The following is an 18,135-nucleotide window of genomic DNA, read 5'->3' on the forward strand; positions in this document are numbered from 1 at the left end:
AATGACCTTTAATATTCAATTCTTTATAAAAGAAAAGAAATAATCATTTTCTAATATTGAATTGACATTAAAAAAGTTCCATGACACCAAAAATGATTATTTCATGGGATATTCATAGCATTTAATCAGAGAAAGCCATTTAAATGTACATACAGCTCAATATGAAGTTCATGTTCTACATTTAGAAAATAAAAAGTACACAATTCTGTTAATAAATGAAAACAGAAGGTAGAAGACAGTGACTAGCTTGCTTTGATAAATTTTCTCAACTGGAGACTGCGTTTCAAGTTGTGATTATACTCACCATTTTAGTGTGAAATGGCTCATGCTGAAGTAATTGGAGTTGTGTTGATACCACTTTTACATTTTATTTTATTTTTTTGTAGAATAGTGTATGTTAATATGAAAAATTTATAGGGAGAGAAAGACTGTTATGTGAGTTAAATCTAATCCAGTGAAGAGCACAAGGTGAAATTATAGAATTAATCTAATAATAAATTATTTTACAAAAGAATCATATATGTGTCTTTCAGATAAATCAACAAACATGTAGTTATTTTTTTAACATAACTGTAAGAAAAATGCTATTTTATTAATGTTTTACAAGGCACAACTTGGATTTGCCACCGTGGCAAAAAAAACCCTTCAGGGTCATTTTCTATTTGTCTATATACACTGGTTTCTGTTCCATCCAAGGTTTCATGGTTGTGACTCGCATGTGATTGCGTGTTTGACTATCAGTTCACATACTGGGCTAGGTGATGTGTGCGTGATCCTTTCAGTATACTTGAGATAAAGAATAATTTTTCTCTGCTTAGATTTGTTGCTTTTAAGGTAGAACCCCTGGTGTGGGGGACAGTCAGGGCATCCACAGATTTTGAAAGAGTTGCTAGAGGCAAATTAAACAGAAATATTAGTGCCCACGGCCACTTTTATCTAGCCATTTGAGGGAAAGCTTATGTGTATCTTAGTTAAGGTCTGTCTAAATAACTATTTCCGATTCTTATATTTTGTAGGCCATCTTTTCAAAAGAATCTATGCTATTGCTATGTGACATTTCAGAGAAATCTTTTTGCGTTTTAGAACAGGTGGCAATAAGGAATATTGTTATAGTTTGAATTTAAATGAAATATTAATCTAAATAATCCTTCTTGAAACATTTTTTTTTTCTGGGAGACAGTGTTTGATATGAAAACTCAGACGAATAGAACAAATATGTATGCTACTTATTCTGCTGCGTGTGTCTGTGTGAGCTGTGTGCTTATATAGTCAGGGTCTCTTCTGCTCAGTCATTAAGGAGGATATATTATATTCCCATTTCATTCATATGATGTCAGGATGAATTGACAAACCTCTTTTTCCTTCTTCCATAATACCTACCCAATGCAGTTCCAAGCATGGGAACTTACAATTTATTATAGACATTTCTGATTATAATAAAGTACTGAGTCTCCTGTTTTGGGTATACATTGTCTTTGATTCATCTTTTTGGAAGAGATGATATAAACTTTAAAAAAGCTAGTGATTGGATTGCCTTTCCTTTGAGATGTGCTGTGCTTTATTAATCTTGAGTTGTGTGTTGAAATCCCATTGCACTTTTATGTTTTCCTGGGTTAAGTCGTTGTTTCAGACAGCTGAGTAAATTTATACAGCTGGAGTTCATTCAGATCGGTGCTCTAATATTGCTCTCTTTTACTTTTTCTTGGCAATTTTCTGCTTTTTTTGATGTATGGTACACATTTTGCCTTGCTTTGAAACTAGTCATGGAGGTATACTTCTTCTTTCATCAAATGGTTGAATAAAAGTGGCTATTATTCCATTCTCCTGTGAAGATTACCTGCCATTTAGTTCACATTCTCTATTTTTCTCTGTTAACTTCTTAGCTTGCAGTTGATCACAAACAAAAGGCGAAAGATCCTTTTTACCCTGCTGATTATTTCTCTAATCGCAAGTATCCCACTACAGTGTAACAACCTAGATTTCTATTTCTACCACTTATTGTTCATATCACCTAAGTAATATGTTCTCTTTATGTATGGTGCTTTTCTTGCTACCCAGTTAAGTTATATATTTACATATATTGGTCTTGTGTTGGAACTTACAGTCCTGTAACCTGAAGTCAATATAGCTGCGAAATTCATTGTATATCTCAATTACATGGACAAAGACAATCCAGGATTTTTGCATTTTTGTTTTTTTTTCTTAATTGGGCTCCTCTTTTTTGAATTACTATTGAACATAGTGTCTGTCTACTGGAGGACAAAGATAGTATCTTATTTTTCTTTAAATATCCTGCACTGCATAAATACAATATACAGGTCTTAAATTATTTATGTATAAACAATTGATTAGAATAAAACAGTGTAAATGAAGGGTTTTCTGTACTACTTTGAGTTTTTCTTCTCTGTGGAAACAGGGGGCATGTATATAATCAGGATTTTTTTATAATATTAACTGGGGAGATGAGTATTTTTCTTTTTTTTTTTAAAAGTCAATAAATTTTTATTCAAGGAATTCCATGTTGTGATTTCTTCCACTGTCCATCAAGGTCACTTTAGATCCTCTAAAGAGCTGGAGTCAAAAGATTTATCTTCAAGTTTGCCCTTTTTAATGAAACTGATCAGTTGTCCTGTCAGCTCATAATTACTTTGGCTTCTGTCATCTCCTTTTAACATGGGTATACTGATGAAGACTTCAAAATTCACCAAGAATCTTTGGGATCTGATTTCTTCAACCAGTTTACTTTAGGGTCCTTTTTACTGTAGGTGGTGGGGATCTGCCTGGTTCTCAACTTGACACCCGCTCAACATGAATGAGTTCAAATCACATTCATTCCTAAGCGATCACTCAAGAATGGTACAAATGCGTGGAGTATGCCAATATCTAAGGTAAAAAAGTAGATTATCTTTAACTCCAGACACCATGTTCTCAAGATAAAAGCCTTTGACATTCATGATCCTGTCACATTTTCAGGCCTCTCTGTCCAGTATTTTTGGCTTTTGTAGCTCTCTTTTTAGACAAAGCAGGTTCTTCAGTAATATCCTCTTCTTCTAAGTATACACTCAGTCTTACAGGGAATTCAGAACTTACTATGAAACTATCCCCATTGACTCCTCAATAGGAGAAATGGATCCATCGTCATCCAAAAATTTATATCTACGACTATCAAAATCTTCATTTTCTAAATCTTCACCAACATTCGTTTCAATGATTCTTTCAGGTGGTGTTCATACTTCAGATTTTCAATATAGTTAAAAAATCCTCTTACAACAGCTTGCTCAAACGTTAAAATTTTTCTCCAAGGTGGGTTTTTTTCATTCTCTGATTCGAAAAATGGGAAGCCAGATCCTCTGCTTCTAAATTGTTTCTTCTTATCTATTAGTGAGTATATAGGATTTCTCCTTCCTTGGTCTTCCTGTTGGCTGGTACCTCCTCTTTTTCTTTTTTTTAATATCTCTTTTTCTTGTTCTTGAATCTTTCAAAAATAGCTTTTATAGTCAATGGTATTGGTTCAAAAGATGAGTCACTCGATGAATCACTTGCGTGAACACCTTCAGGTGTACGAACAAATTTTCGAATGGGGTTTCTTTTCTCCCGTTTAGGTGAGTAAGGGATACACTGAGTTTTAAATAAGCTGCTATCAGAAGAGTTATCACTTCGATTTGCAGGTTCCACAGCATCAGATGTCACATGGTCAAGAGAATCTATTCCTGATTTATCCATCAATTGCTGTTTGTTTTAAACAGTTTTCTTCTCCAACTGTGCAGAAGAAAAAGGTGGGCTATTTCGGCAGCCCAAGTAATAGTCAGGCGGAAATCTTGTGATACAACTTAGCTTCCGGGAAGAAGGCAAGTGGTGGGGGAGATGAGTACTTTTCTATATCATGACACTGATCCTTCACCTATGTTACTATTCGGGGATAAGTTATTTCATCTACAAGAGAACCAGGAAAGAAATATGACTATCCCAAGTCCAGCATCTTTATTACTACAAGTATAATACAAAGGTAGTATTGCGTTAGACAAAAATTGGATGCAGAAAAGTAAAAAAAAAAAAAAGACTTTTGTATAAGATGTAAGGAAGGTATCCAGTTTCAGCTTTCTGCATATGGCTAGCCAGTTTTCCCAGCACCATTTATTAAATAGGGAATCCTTTCCCCATTTCTTGTTTTTGTCAGGTTTGTCAAAGATCAGATAGTTGTAGATATGCGGCATCATTTCTGAGGTCTCTGTTCTGTTCCATTGATCTATGTCTCTGTTGTGGTACCAGTACCATGCTGTTTTGGTTACTGTAGCCTTGTAGTATAGTTTGAAGTCAGGTAGCATGATGCCTCCAGCTTTGTTCTTTTGGCTTAGGATTGACTTGGCGGTGCGGGCTCTTTTTTGGTTCCATATGAACTTTAAAGTAGTCTTTTCCAATTCTGTGAAGAAAGTCATTGGTAGCTTGCTGGGGATGGCATTGAATCTATAAATTACCTTGGGCAGTATGGCCATTTTCACGATATTGATTCTTCCAACCCATGAGCATGGAATGTTCTTCCATTTGTTTGTATCCTCTTTTATTTCATTGAGCAGTGGTTTGTAGTTCTCCTTGAAGAGATCCTTCACATCCCTTGTAAGTTGGATTCCTAGGTATTTTATTCTCTTTGAAGCAATTGTGAATGGGAGACTATAAATCATGCTGCTATAAAGACACATGCACACATATGTTTATTGTGGCACTATTCACAATAGCAAAGAGTTGGAACCAACCCTGATGTCCAACAACGATAGACTGGATTAAGAAAATGTGGCACATATACACCATGGAATACTATGCAGCCATAAAAAATGATGAGTTCATGTCCTTTGTAGGGACATGGATGAAACTGGAAAACATCATTCTCAGTAAACTATCGCAAGGACAAAAAACCAAACACCGCATGTTCTCACTCATAGGTGGGAATTGAACAATGAGAACTCATGGACACAGGAAGGGGAACATCACACTCTGGGGATTGTTGTGGGTTGGGGGGAGGGGGGAGGGACAGCATTAGGAGATATACCTAATGCTAAATGACGAGTTAATGGGTGTAGCAAACCAACATGGCACATGGATACATATGTAACAAACCTGCACATGTACCCTAAAACCTAAAGTATAATAATAATAAAAAAAGATTTTAAATAAAAAAAAGACTTAAGATACTAGCACCAAACAGTCTTTGATTCCAAGACAAACTCGTATGTCTGTATGAAAACTTTTATATAATTATATTATGATTGAGTTTAATTAACAGGTTTAGCCAATCTTGACCTGCAAGCAAGGGCAAGAAATTGGTTTCAACATTTTTAAGTGATCTAGTGCACATTTTATATTGGCATTTTGGTTCTTATGCTCAGCAAGGGACAAACTAGGAAAAAGATAATACTAAACTCTCTGTTGGAGGGATGAAATAATCTCTCTACAGCTGATAAGACTTGTAATCTTGGTTGAGTCTCTTAAATCGGCCACAGTATCTATAATAAAAAAAAATAAGACAATATAGGTTGCTTTGCACAATGAACCACAATAACTTGCATGAAATTAGCTAGAATAGAGCACTCTTTCTTCTTTCCTCCTCATTTGCTTTGAATGTTTTTTTTTATGTGTATGGATTTCCTCTGCTATTTTATATTATATATGCCCAGAGAGATGCATAAATTTTTAATATATTTTTTCAGTATGTAAAGAATGAAATTACTACCACATTTATCTCTAAATAGCCAACAAACTCTTAATTGTTGTAATAGAGAAAATCATTTAAAAATGAAGATCAAACAGAAACTTTGCAGGTAAATAACATTTATATTTTGTCTTTGCTTTCTAAAGATGTTACATTGAAACAAGTGTGCTCAAATGTGTAGTGAAATTAGTCATAGCATTAATACCTATCTCAAATTGCAAGCCACAAATGTAGTCAATAACTTCTAATTATTATGATTATATTGGATTAAATCTAAAAGAACTGTAATTATATCATTCATAGGTGCAGTGAATGCTTTTATATTACCACAGCATTCAACATTTTTATTAAGATTTATTCAGTAATCCTCCGGCTGTAATATGCAACCACCTATGAAATGTAGTGATTCTTCTCTAAAGCAGACTAATTAGAATGGGAGTTAAAATAATTTTAAAATTAGAATAATATATTATGTCTGAGTTATCCACAATAATTACAGGCTAAGAAACCTTGCCAAATTAAAATTATTGGCCTGTTTTTGAAGGATGTGTAGGGCTGGGTGCTTGTTATTATTGGAAGAAGGCATGAAAAGGAAGACAGAGCATGAAAAACGGAACAGAAAAATAAAAGTACAGACTTTATATGAAGAATACTGAAGTAGACATAAAGGCAGGTTTCTCAATGACTGGTAAGTGAGTGAGTTATGAGGTCCAGTCTCCCTTCCAAAATGGTAGATTCTGAATATTAGATGAATGGCAAGGAGTAATATGTGAATGAGAATGTATTAGTTCATTTTCATGCTGCTAATAAAGACATATCTGAGACTGGGTAATTTATAAAGGAAAGAGATTTAATTGACTCACAGTTCTGCAGGGCTGGGAGGCCTCAGGAAACTTACCATCACGGCAGAAGAGGAAGCAAACACGTCCTTCTTCACATGGTGGGAAGATAGAAAACAATGAGAGCAGAGTAAAGGAGGAGCCCCTAATGAAGTCATCAAATCTCATGAGAACTTACTCATTTTCATGAGAATAGCATGGAGGAAACCACCCTCATGATTTAATTACCTCCCACTGGCTGTCTCCCACGACATGTGACATGTGGGGATTATGGGAACTACAATTCAAGATGAGATTTGGGTGCGTACACAGCCAAACCATATCAATAAACAAAAGGAAAAATTCAAAGTGATTTGAAGTAAAGAATAGCTTTCCCATTTCCAATGCCCTGGACACCTATGAACTTCGCTAGAAAAACAGAATTTTGGTACCAGAGTTAGAATATGTCTGATAGGTATTTGAAAATAGTCATAGAATGATTATGTAACTTGTCCACATTGGCAAAAATTATCTCTACCATTTCTGGTAGGAACTTGAGCACAATTTGATTTTGAATTATCTACTCTTTTGCTACTTTACATTAAAACTATTTGATAACTGATAATTAAACCTACTTTAACATAGTTGATGTTCTTCATCTTGTGAGGCTTCATATGATCCTTGGTATCAATGTATTAATTACTCCTTTATTTTGCTAATACAATTCAAGGAAATCATCACATTAGCAAAAACAAAAGTATAATGAACAGCCTGCCTGCCTTAAATTTATGTCTTTAATTTTGTCTGTTGTCCATGTCATGCTTTCGGCGACCAACAGTAAAAGATAATAGGCAGCCTGGCTTTGTTAGTTGAAATATTCTTAAGTTCTACTTGACTAAAATCTGCTTTTAATGATTTCTGGGATTTATTCTTTTTCTTCCAAATCTTTTTTCCCCACTTCCTACGTTTAACACAATTACACTTGATCGATCCTTAGCACATCCTAATCTGAACACCTCATCTAACTCTTCAGATTTCTATCTACTTCCAGTAAACAATGTTGCAATTCCATCTCTGACCCTTGGGCTCCACCTGAGCACTGGTTAATTTAACCTCATCACTTTTTTTTTTTTTTTTTTTTTTTGAGACAGAGTCTCGCTCTGTCACCCAGGCTGGAGTGCAGTGGCATGATCTCGGCTCACTGTAGCCTCTGCCTCCCGGGTTCAAGCGATTCTCCTGCCTCAGCCTCCTGAGTAGCTGGGACTACAGGCGCACACCACCAGGGCCAGCTGATTTTTGTATTTTTAGTAGAGATGGGGTTTCACCATGTTGGCCAGGGTGGTCTTGATCTCCTGACCTCATGATCCACCCTCCTCAGCCTCCCAAAGTGTTGGGATCAGAGGCGTAAGCCACTGCGCCTGGTCTACTTCATCACTTTTATGAGGATGATAAATATTAGTTACATTTCACAAAAGTGATTTATCCACAGAGATGCTGGCACCTACCTAGTGAAAAAAAAGATGTTAATTTTAGCATTTGGACAGAAACATCCAAATTTAATAGATATCAGATACCAAAGGAAGTTTTGAAAAAAACAAGACTTAAAAAAAAAAAAAACCTACTAGAGAAAAAGTTCAATGATTCTGAAAAACAAGGAAAACAAAACAAACCCTAAGCCTCATTTGAGTGGGAATGATAATTTGACAAAAATAATAGATGGAGCATTCATGAGCGGATTTCCTGAGATGAGATCTTGCCTTGCATAAGCCCCTATTTACACCAAAAAGCCAAAAGTGGAGGATGCTGCTTTCTTTTTCTCAAACTTAGGCAAAATGGACTTCAACAAAATGCCTTAGAGAGTTTGAGGTGTTCTTTACATTGAGAGACATAATAGACTTCTTCCTCACTCACATCTGAGGGCGATAAGGAGAGCAGGCAGAGGACTAAGGGTGGGACATAACTGCATTCCTACCAAAGGCCAGGCAAGGATGCAGTAGTTTTTCCCATGGACTAGAGGTGGGCCTCTTCAGACATTTCAGAGAGAAATGTCTGGTGCTGTATTAAATCCTGGCCAAGGAAGAGCTTCTGAAGAGGGAGGAGGCTTCAACAGGAAGACTGTAGTGTAAAGTGGATCAGCACATCCAGCAGAGCAGGAGGATAATAGAAAGCCCCACTGGGAGAAGTGCCAGTGCTTGCTTAGGAGGACACCAGGTACCAGGCATGGGCAAATTTTGGTATGCTGTCTCTAGCAGCTTCCTATTCTTTGCCGACTGTGGGTCAAAACATTAGGTAAGTAAAATAAGCACGGAACAGAAAGAAAAATACTGTACCATTTCATTCATATGTATAATCTAGGAAAACTGATCTCATAGAAGAGAGTAGAATGGTGGTTACCAGCAATTGGGGCAGTGGTAGGGGAGGAATTTAAAAGATGTTGATCAAAGGGTACAACATTTCAGTTAAACAGGAGGAATAAGTTCAAGAGACCTATTGTATAACGTGGTAACCATAGTTAATAACAGTGTATCATATTTTTGAAAAATGCCAAGAGTTTGAGTGTTCTTACTACAAAAATAACAATGATGTGAGGTAATGCATATGCTAATTAGCTTGATTTGTCCATTCCACAATGTACAGGCAAACCTCTATAATATGTGGATTTGGTTGCAGTTCACCATAATGAAGTGAATATTGCAATAAAGTATCACATGTTTTATTGATTCTCTCACTAATATAAAAGTTATGTTTCCATTATACTATAGTCTATTAAGTAGTTAGTAGCATTATGTTTAAAGGATGTACATAACTTAATTTAAATAAGTTATCATTAACAAATGCTAACGATGACCTAAGCCTTCAATTAATTGTAATATTTTTGCCGGTGGAGGGTCTTGTACCCATGTTGATGGCTTCTGATTAATCAGGGTGGTGGTTGCTAAAGGCTGGAGTGGCTGTGGTAATTTCTTAAAATAAGAAAACAATGAAGTTTGCTGCATCAATTAATTCTTCCTCTCATAAAAAATTTCTCTTCAATATGTGATGCTGTTTAACAGAAATTCTTTGAAAATTGGAGTAAATCCTTTCAAACCCTGCTGCTGCCTTATAAATTGTTTGTATGATATTCCAAATCCTTTGTTGTCATTTCAACAATGTGCGTGGCTTCTGCACCAGGAGAGTAGATTCCATCTCAAGAAGCCACTTTCTTTGCTGATCCATATGAAGCAACTCCTCATCATTCAGATATTATCTTATGATTGTAGCAATTCAGTCACATCTTCAGGATCTACTTCTAATTCTATTTCTCTAGCTATTTTCACCACATCTGCAGTTACTTTCTCCACTGAAGTCTTGAAACCGTCAAAGTCATCCATGAGGGTTGGAATCAACTTTTTCCAAATTCCTGTTAATGTTGATATGTTGAGCTCTTCCCATGAATCATGAATGTCCTTAATGGCATGTAGGATAGTCAATCTTTTCCATAAGGTTTTCAATTTGCTTTGCCCAGATCCCTCTGAGTAATCATTACATATGACAAGTATTGCTTTAAGAAATATATTTCCTAAATAATAAGACTTGAAAGTTAAAATCACTCCTTGATTCATGGGCTGCAGGATGGATGTTTTGTTAGCAGGCATAAAAATAACATTAATCTCCTCGCACATCTCTATCAGACCTCTTGGATAACCAGGTATATTGTTAATAAAGAGTAACCTTTTGAAACAAATCTTTTTTTCTGAGCAGTAGGTCTCAACAGTGGGCTTATAGTATTTAGTAAACCATGCTGTAAAAAGGTGTTCTATCATTCAGGCTTTGTTGTTCCATTTATAGAGCACAGGCAGAATTGATTTACCATAATTCTTAGGGGTCCCAGTATTTTTTGAATGACAAATGAGCATTGGCTTCTACTTAAAAATCACCAGATGCATTAGCTGTTAACAAGAGAATCAGCCTGTCCTTTGAAGTTTTGAAGCTACGCATTGACTTCTTTCTAGTTATGACATTCCTAGATGGCATTTTCTGATATAAAGTTATTTTGTTAACATTGAAAATCTATTGTTTAGTGTACCTACTTTCATCAATGATCTTAGCTAGATTCTCTGAATATCTTGCTGCAGCGTTTTTTTTTATCAGTACTTGCATCTCTACCTTGCACTTTTATGTTATGGAGATGTCTTCTTTTCTTAAACCTCATGGAACCAACTTCTGCTAACTTGAAACTTTTCTTCTACAGCTTCCCCAACTCTGTTAGCCTTCATAGAATTGAAGAGAGTTAGGGGCTTGCTCTGAATTAGTCCTTGACTTAAGGGAATTTTGTGGCTGGTTTGATCTATCTGGACCACTAAAACTTTCTCCATGTCAGTGAAAAGGCTATTTTGCGTTTTATCATTTGTGTGTTCATTGGAGTTGTACTTTTAATTGTCTTCAATAACCTTTCCTTTACATTCACAACTTGGGCGTTTGGTGCAAAAGGACTATCTTGACTTTTGACATGACTTCCTTGCTAAGCTTAATCATTTCTAGCTTTTGATTTAAAGTGGGAAATGTGCAATCTTTCTGTCACTTGATCTCTTGGAGGACAATGTAGGGTCATTAACTGGCCTAATTTCAATATTCTTGTGTCTGAGGAAATAAGGAGACCAAGGAGGAAGAGAGATTTGTGGGAGCACGTGGTCGGTTGAGCAGTCAGAGCACACACAGCATTTACTGATTAAGTTTGCGGTCTTACATGAGTGCAGTATGTGGAACCTCAAAACAACTACAACTGTAACATCAAGGATAACTGATCACAGAGTGCCATAACAGGTAAAATAATAATAAAAACGTTTGGAATATTGTGAGAATTACCAAATTGTGACAGATACACAAAGTGAGAACATGCTGTTGGGAAAATGGTGCCTATAGACTGCTTGACGTGGGGAAGCCACAAACCTTCAATTTGTGAAAAAAAAAAAAAAATAACATCTGAGAAGTGTAATAAAATGAAATGCCATAAAATGAGATATGCCTGTATATATATTTAAAAACATCATATTTTATATAATTTTATCTGTCAAAACAAAAGCTGCATTAGATGAGTGGTGGATACATAATGTATACTGGAAAAGGATGATGACAAACATAACCCTTTGCCCCAACATAGGTTGCCAGCCATCAACTGACTTGCTAGGGCACAGAAAGAAAAAGTGTCTTTCCATTGAAAGAAGATTTTTTTTTTTTTTGGACTGGACCCTTTTAAATGCGGATTTATTGTTTACTGTTTATCTTAACGTGGCCATGCAACTATCCATTGTTTAACATTGTGTAGAAAAAAATCATGGAGCTTGAAGAATTTTCATCTACTGGTAAGAGAAAAGCTTTCCCCACTGATCAATTACAAATAGTAAAAATAAAAATAAAATTAGGTTTTCATAAGATCCTGAATACCATGCTTATTCCTTTTAATAGGTACATTAATGTTCCTAAAGGTAAAGTTTTTATTAATGAAAATATATGCCATGCAATGAATGATCCAAATAAGTGTGTCTATCTATACTTTGCCTATATGATATAACTACAGAGATTAATGAGAGTGATGTTTCTGGCACGGTATAGACATGGTCTAAATTGGCACTATGTTCCTGGTTACCACTATATAACAATTGACTTTGTCCTTGCCTCCCTCCATTGTTATCTTTCTAAAATTTTTATAATTTAACTTTTATATCTGCTGTGGATATATAATCAAAATGGCTGATTTTTGCATTCCTTGTAACAAAGGCTGGGATTTCTTTGTTTTGATGTTTTAACATTTCTTTCATTCTATTTGAATATATTCTTGCCTCATTAAGTTAAAATTACTCTGACTTCTAATCTTCAACATTAAAAATTAGTCTGAGAAAATAGAGGTTAGTTAACTTTTAAGGAGATATTTGGAAGGTGGGTATGAGTTCTTCCAACTAATTTCCAAAGGGAATGCAGCCCAGCTCCTCTAATAGTTATGCCACATTATTAATGTCTACTTTACTTTGTAATATGTATGGTAAATACTTAAACATTTTACATATGTACACATGTGTGTACGTGTTTGTGTGTGTGTGTAAATCAAGGGAAGGTAGATAGTCTCTATCCTTAAAGACAAGAATCTCTAAACATATACTTCTGAAATTTTAGTATTCTGTGCTATAGACACAATATAGATAACTTAGAAAAATATGTAAGAACATATTTCATATCTAACATCTATTGTAGTCTTTCATAAGACCCAGACCAAGATAGTGCTTTGGACTATTATCATAAAATATATGTTTTTGTTAAACATTTAAAGTGACTCAAACATAGCATGAAAAAATATCTAAATTCTATATGATTAGAAGTGAAAAAATATTCTTGATTCTTGAGCTTATTATTCATATAATTTTAAAAACCTCTTTTTAAAAATATAAATAATAGTCACTATTAGGCTACGGAAATGTATTCATACAGAAGTGATTTGCTGAACATATTTCTTGAAACCCGCATGTACAAACAGGTGACTTTTTCTGCCCATGGAAATGTTAAAATACGTTGTTTGGAATTATTTTATTGTGTAAGTATTAAATCATGAATAATAAAAACATTTCACTGAATTTGTATCCTATGTGACTATCATATTAATTATGATAAAACAAAACAAAACATAGAAGTCAACAGAATATTTAATGAACATTACTATCTAAGTCAATTTCAAATAAAAATGAGATTTTAAAAGTTCCCTTTAGTAAGTTACTCTATAGTGCTTTGCAATACCTCTATTGGTAAGTCTTTCAATTAATTCTTTTTAACAAGGTACTTACAAACATACAAATAAATTTTATTTTTCTAAATTAATTTTTATAGAAACTTAAAATAGATATTTAAGTAGCAAGTTAGTATGTAAAATACAGAAAATGTAAAATTGAATTAGAGAACTATTTTTTTCAGACTTTTAATTTTTATTTTCCTCTTTGGTTCCCCATATCCTGACATATATACTGGGCCTTCAGACAACGAGGCTTAGAAGAGATTTCTTAGATGAAAAAGAGATGTACACATTAGATTTAATTTTATCTCTAGTGCTCACTGATCCCCAGAACAAATATTAGCTCCTCTGCAGATGCCAACCATATGAAAAGAGAGCCCTTCTAAATTATATTATGTACTCACGCAACTTTTAATAAGGCTATGTGAAAAATTAGAAACACATCAGAGAATGATAGACATAGACGAGTTTGCTAGAGAGAATTTCTCACTTCTTAGCTGTTGTTATAGTTGTTCAGATTTTAGTCACTGCTCCTGAATCACTTGAAACATTAAAATTTGAACTAAATGTCATGTGTACAGTATAGAAACACACATGTATTTCTGTAATTGCTACTTTCTGACATTAAATAGCAAAATAATGTAAAAACTATTCTGGCCTTATGGCACGAAATATAAATAGTTCCCATCTTATGGATAAGAAGGTGAGAAGTTAACACAATACATTGTCAAAGCTTCCTGGACTTGGTGGTGGGCTTGCAGGCAATGGTTATACCCAGTATGATACTTGTTTCCATGTGGAGAGCCCAGGATACTATATGGACATACAGGAACTCATTGACAGGTGGATAAATCATCTGGAGGCCTCATCCAGATGTTCACTTTCACTTTGAATGTTTTGACATTATGGAGATACTTCTATTTTAACATTTATCACAGCTGTGCTTTCTTTCCTGTAGTCTCTAGGGATTTTTAGAGAATATTTTGAATTTTGTGGAATGTTGGTTATAGTCCCTGTCGCTTATTCAGCATTATAATTTTTCCCTAAAAATTTGTTATCCTCAATACTCAGGTGGAGAGCTCTAATGAGATTCAATAACATTAATTGGAAGGATCGCATAAAGTCAGAAAGAAAGGAATTAAGTTTGTTCTTTGCTCACAGAAAAGAACAATCTGATGAGTTGGTCAGGAACTGAGACCCCCTCAAGAGAAAGTAAAAATGTCAGATTTCTAAACAGTTTGAGTAAACAGAAATTTCGGGTGTGCTAATTTGGAATTAAAATACACTATTTCGTCATTGGCTATGCTAGCCTGTAAATTTTAATAGTATCTAATTTAAGTTTTAGAAGAGTGCTATTTCAGTTGTTTCAATAATTTTTCTTTAAAATTTCTATGCTTATTATGATTTTACAATTGTAAAAATTAAAAGAAAAAGGAAATTGATTAATAACATAATTCTATAATAAGACCTAATATTTACTGAATATATATCTAGTGCTGGGCACTGCTTTAAATTCTGTGATTCTTTAACTCATTTAATTCTCATGACAAATCTGTGAAGGAGCAGATACAGAATTACATCCTTATTTTACAAATGAGGAAACTGAGGCACAGCATGAGTAAATATCCTCTTCAATGTTACAAAGCTAGCAAGTGACTGAGGTAGATCAAAACCAGGTAGTTTGGTTTCAAAGGGTGTATTTCCTAACCACACTGCTTCTAATTCACCTCATAAAAAATTTACATTTTCCCAATATATTATTTTATGTATCAATGCAATATCCTATTAAAAATCTAAAAAAAAATTAGAAAATTGAAAGCCTAGTAGGGATATCAACACATATAGGAGCAAAAACAGCCAAGTCAAAAATCCTTTACATAAAAGTATTAGAGGAGGAGAGAAATCTGCATACCTAAATTCAGTTTGCCAAATATTTATTCAGTGTTCTATCTTACTTTATTATTTTTTAAAATTTTAGCCAAGGGTTTAGTATTGAGGACATTAACAATGGTAAGCACCTAACTGCTTTTCTAAGCCAGTGTATGGAAAAATCTTACCTAACAGTCTGTGTGGACTGACTATGCATTGATTTATTAATAGGAATCTGATTCTAAGTGAATGATCATAATTCAATTATACTTATAATTCAACTTAATGATTTTCATTGAATGTCTTATTTTTCCATTTCTGGTTGATCTATCACTATCATCCATGTTTATGCATATTATTTAAAATCGTGCTCTGTATTTTATATAATTTACACATTAATCTCATTTTATATTGTTCCATAACCCCAAATGTGACAGACTTTGGATAGTATGTTTTCCTTTTGATAAATGTGCCCATACTACTTGACTTGTGCAAATATAAGCCGAGTTTTTCATAACCAGTTTCTGGGATTTAATTACCATATTTCTACCTTCTAAATTGTCCACTGATTGCAAGATACATCAATGAGTTAAGAAATACCACTGCCCTGAAACCTGACATGGTAAAACTTCTGGTGTTCATGTCTGATGTGTCTCAGCACTAAAGACTCAGTGTGCTACACACAATCCTGATTATTGCATAAGTCCTTCCTTTGTATTGAAGGTGCCTACATTTCGTGGATTTGCTAACAAAGAGAAGTGCTGTTTTGGGTATCCAGTTAAGTAGTTAACTATAAAATTCATCCTCTGGTTTCAGGTCAGTAAAATACAGTTTTGAATAGACTTCATTTCTATTTATGTTATACAAACATAAAGGAAACATTTAGAAGAAGATAAAAAAAATTCCCAGCACTTTCAGATTCAGTAATATGAAAATGTACATTTAATTGCTTTCTACTTTCTGTTTTGTGCCTGTCATTAGCACATGCGATCAGTCTTTTTAAAGAATGTGTAAAATTTGAGCCTCCGTTTTTTATTCTTTTGTGCTTGTAACTATAAGCAGGGTAGGACTCTTCTTTTGCTTTGAACCATATTCAGTCCAGAAAAACAATTAAAAACACAAGCAATATCCATTAATGGGGCTTTCCTATAGATACCTATTCACTTTTTAAAATTTAAAAAATATTCCCTCATTTGTATTCCTTTTCCATAGAAAAACCTTCATATATACATATTATGCTTTTATTATCCAATCTGTGCTTAGTTTCTGTTTATGGCTCAGGTTGGTAGGGTAACTGCAAACTAGTTTCAAAACTAGCAGAAACATATAGTTTGCTGTAAATCTAAACTCTTACTCCCACTGCCTTATTTTTATAATTTGTATATGTTTAAGAGCAACTACAACAGTATTAGCGCAAACACTTCATGGTTATTATGGCTCAAGAACAAAGATGAAATAATGAAAGCATGTTTAATACAATACACTGATATGAATCCAATACTATTGCTCTTTAGAATTAATTTTATTATGAAATAGTCAATGTCTGAAATATGTGTTGTAAAAAAGAATATCTAAGACTTCTTGTAACCGTTTTGTAGACATAAAGATAGAGAAAATAATGTTAAAAGAAAAAAAAGCAGGAGAAAGAAAGGGAAAAGGAGTGGAAGAAAAAGTGATGTATCGTAAAAATGCTAATGGAATATTAGTTTTATTAATTGGCAATTACAGGGCCTTACAGTATCTAATAGTTACTAGAATGATATAGTTACTAGATGATATATTATTTTGTTGGTCTTGTTTCTTTGCTAGATAATAATGAGTTATGTTATGTGGATGAAAAAGAACAGAAATTTTTTTGGGGGGATTTTTTTTTATTATACTTTAAGTTTTAGGGTACATGTGCACAATGTGCAGGTTTGTTACACATGTATACATGTGCCATGTTGGTGTGCTGCACCCATTAACTCGTCATTTAACATTACGTATATCTCCTAATGCTGTCCCTCCCCCCTCCCCCCACCCCACGACAGTCCCCGGTGTGTGATGTTCCCCTTCCTGTAAGAACAGAAATTATTAATATTCTCTTTTAACATATTTTAACATTGTCAATTATTTGGAAAACAATTTTTAAGACTTTACTAATTATTTCATTAAAAAGCAGATTGCCCTGGCAATGTTTCTTATAGCCCTGATATTTATATAAAGTAATATTTTCTATGGAAAGTGTAATTCCTTATGACCTTTTGGGAAAAAATTATATTTCTGTCATCTTAAAAAGTTACGTCACTTATTTGATTCAAGACAAAATTTATCACATTGACTTAATTGTATAAAAGCAACGTTATTGATTACATGTTAATCAAGATGGATAGAATCTCCAATTTGGATATATTGTATTCTCTAGTAGCAGTGTGTTTTATGTGTCATGATTCTAAAAGTTATGGAGGATAAAGGGTTAGTATAAGGCTGGAGGTTAAGTAGCTGTTTTAAGCCCTGCTAAATTGTCCTGATAGAGTTGCAATCAAATTCTATTTCTCATTCTAGAGAAGGTGAGACTTAATAACATTTATTACTGTGTTCTTCATGTAAGTCTACACCTCATGGAAAGTAAAAGAGTTGAAATAAGTTTACCAAACTCAATTTGATCTTTTTTATGTTTTTTTTATTTTTTATTTTTTGAGACAAAGTCTTGCTCTTGTCCCCCAGGCTGGAGTGCAATGGCGTGATCTCAGCCCACTGCAACCTCCGCCTCCTGGGTTCAAGCGATTCTCCTGCCTCAGCTTCCCAAGTAGCTGGGATTACAGGCACCTGCCACCACGGCCGGCTAATTTTTGTATTTTTATTTTTTTATTTTTAGTAGAGACGGGGTTTCACCATGTTGGCCAGTCTGGTCTCAAACGCCTGACATCAGATGATCTGCACGCCTCGGTCTCCCAAAGTGCTGGGATTACAGGAGTGAGCCACTGCGCCTGGCCTTGACTCTTATT

The 18,135-nt window shown here is 34.3% G+C and overlaps 1 pseudogene; it reads right to left on the bottom strand.

Moving 5' to 3' along the window:
* Nucleotides 1-2,929: 2,929 nt before the first annotated feature.
* LOC116809494 (TATA box-binding protein-associated factor RNA polymerase I subunit D-like) lies at nucleotides 2,930-3,723 on the bottom strand (annotated as a pseudogene).
* Nucleotides 3,724-18,135: the final 14,412 nt, after the last annotated feature.

The sequence above is a fragment of the Hylobates moloch genome, unplaced genomic scaffold (assembly GCF_009828535.3).
Source record: "Hylobates moloch isolate HMO894 unplaced genomic scaffold, HMol_V3 SCAFFOLD_1, whole genome shotgun sequence".
Classification (NCBI taxonomy): Eukaryota; Metazoa; Chordata; class Mammalia; order Primates; family Hylobatidae; genus Hylobates; species Hylobates moloch.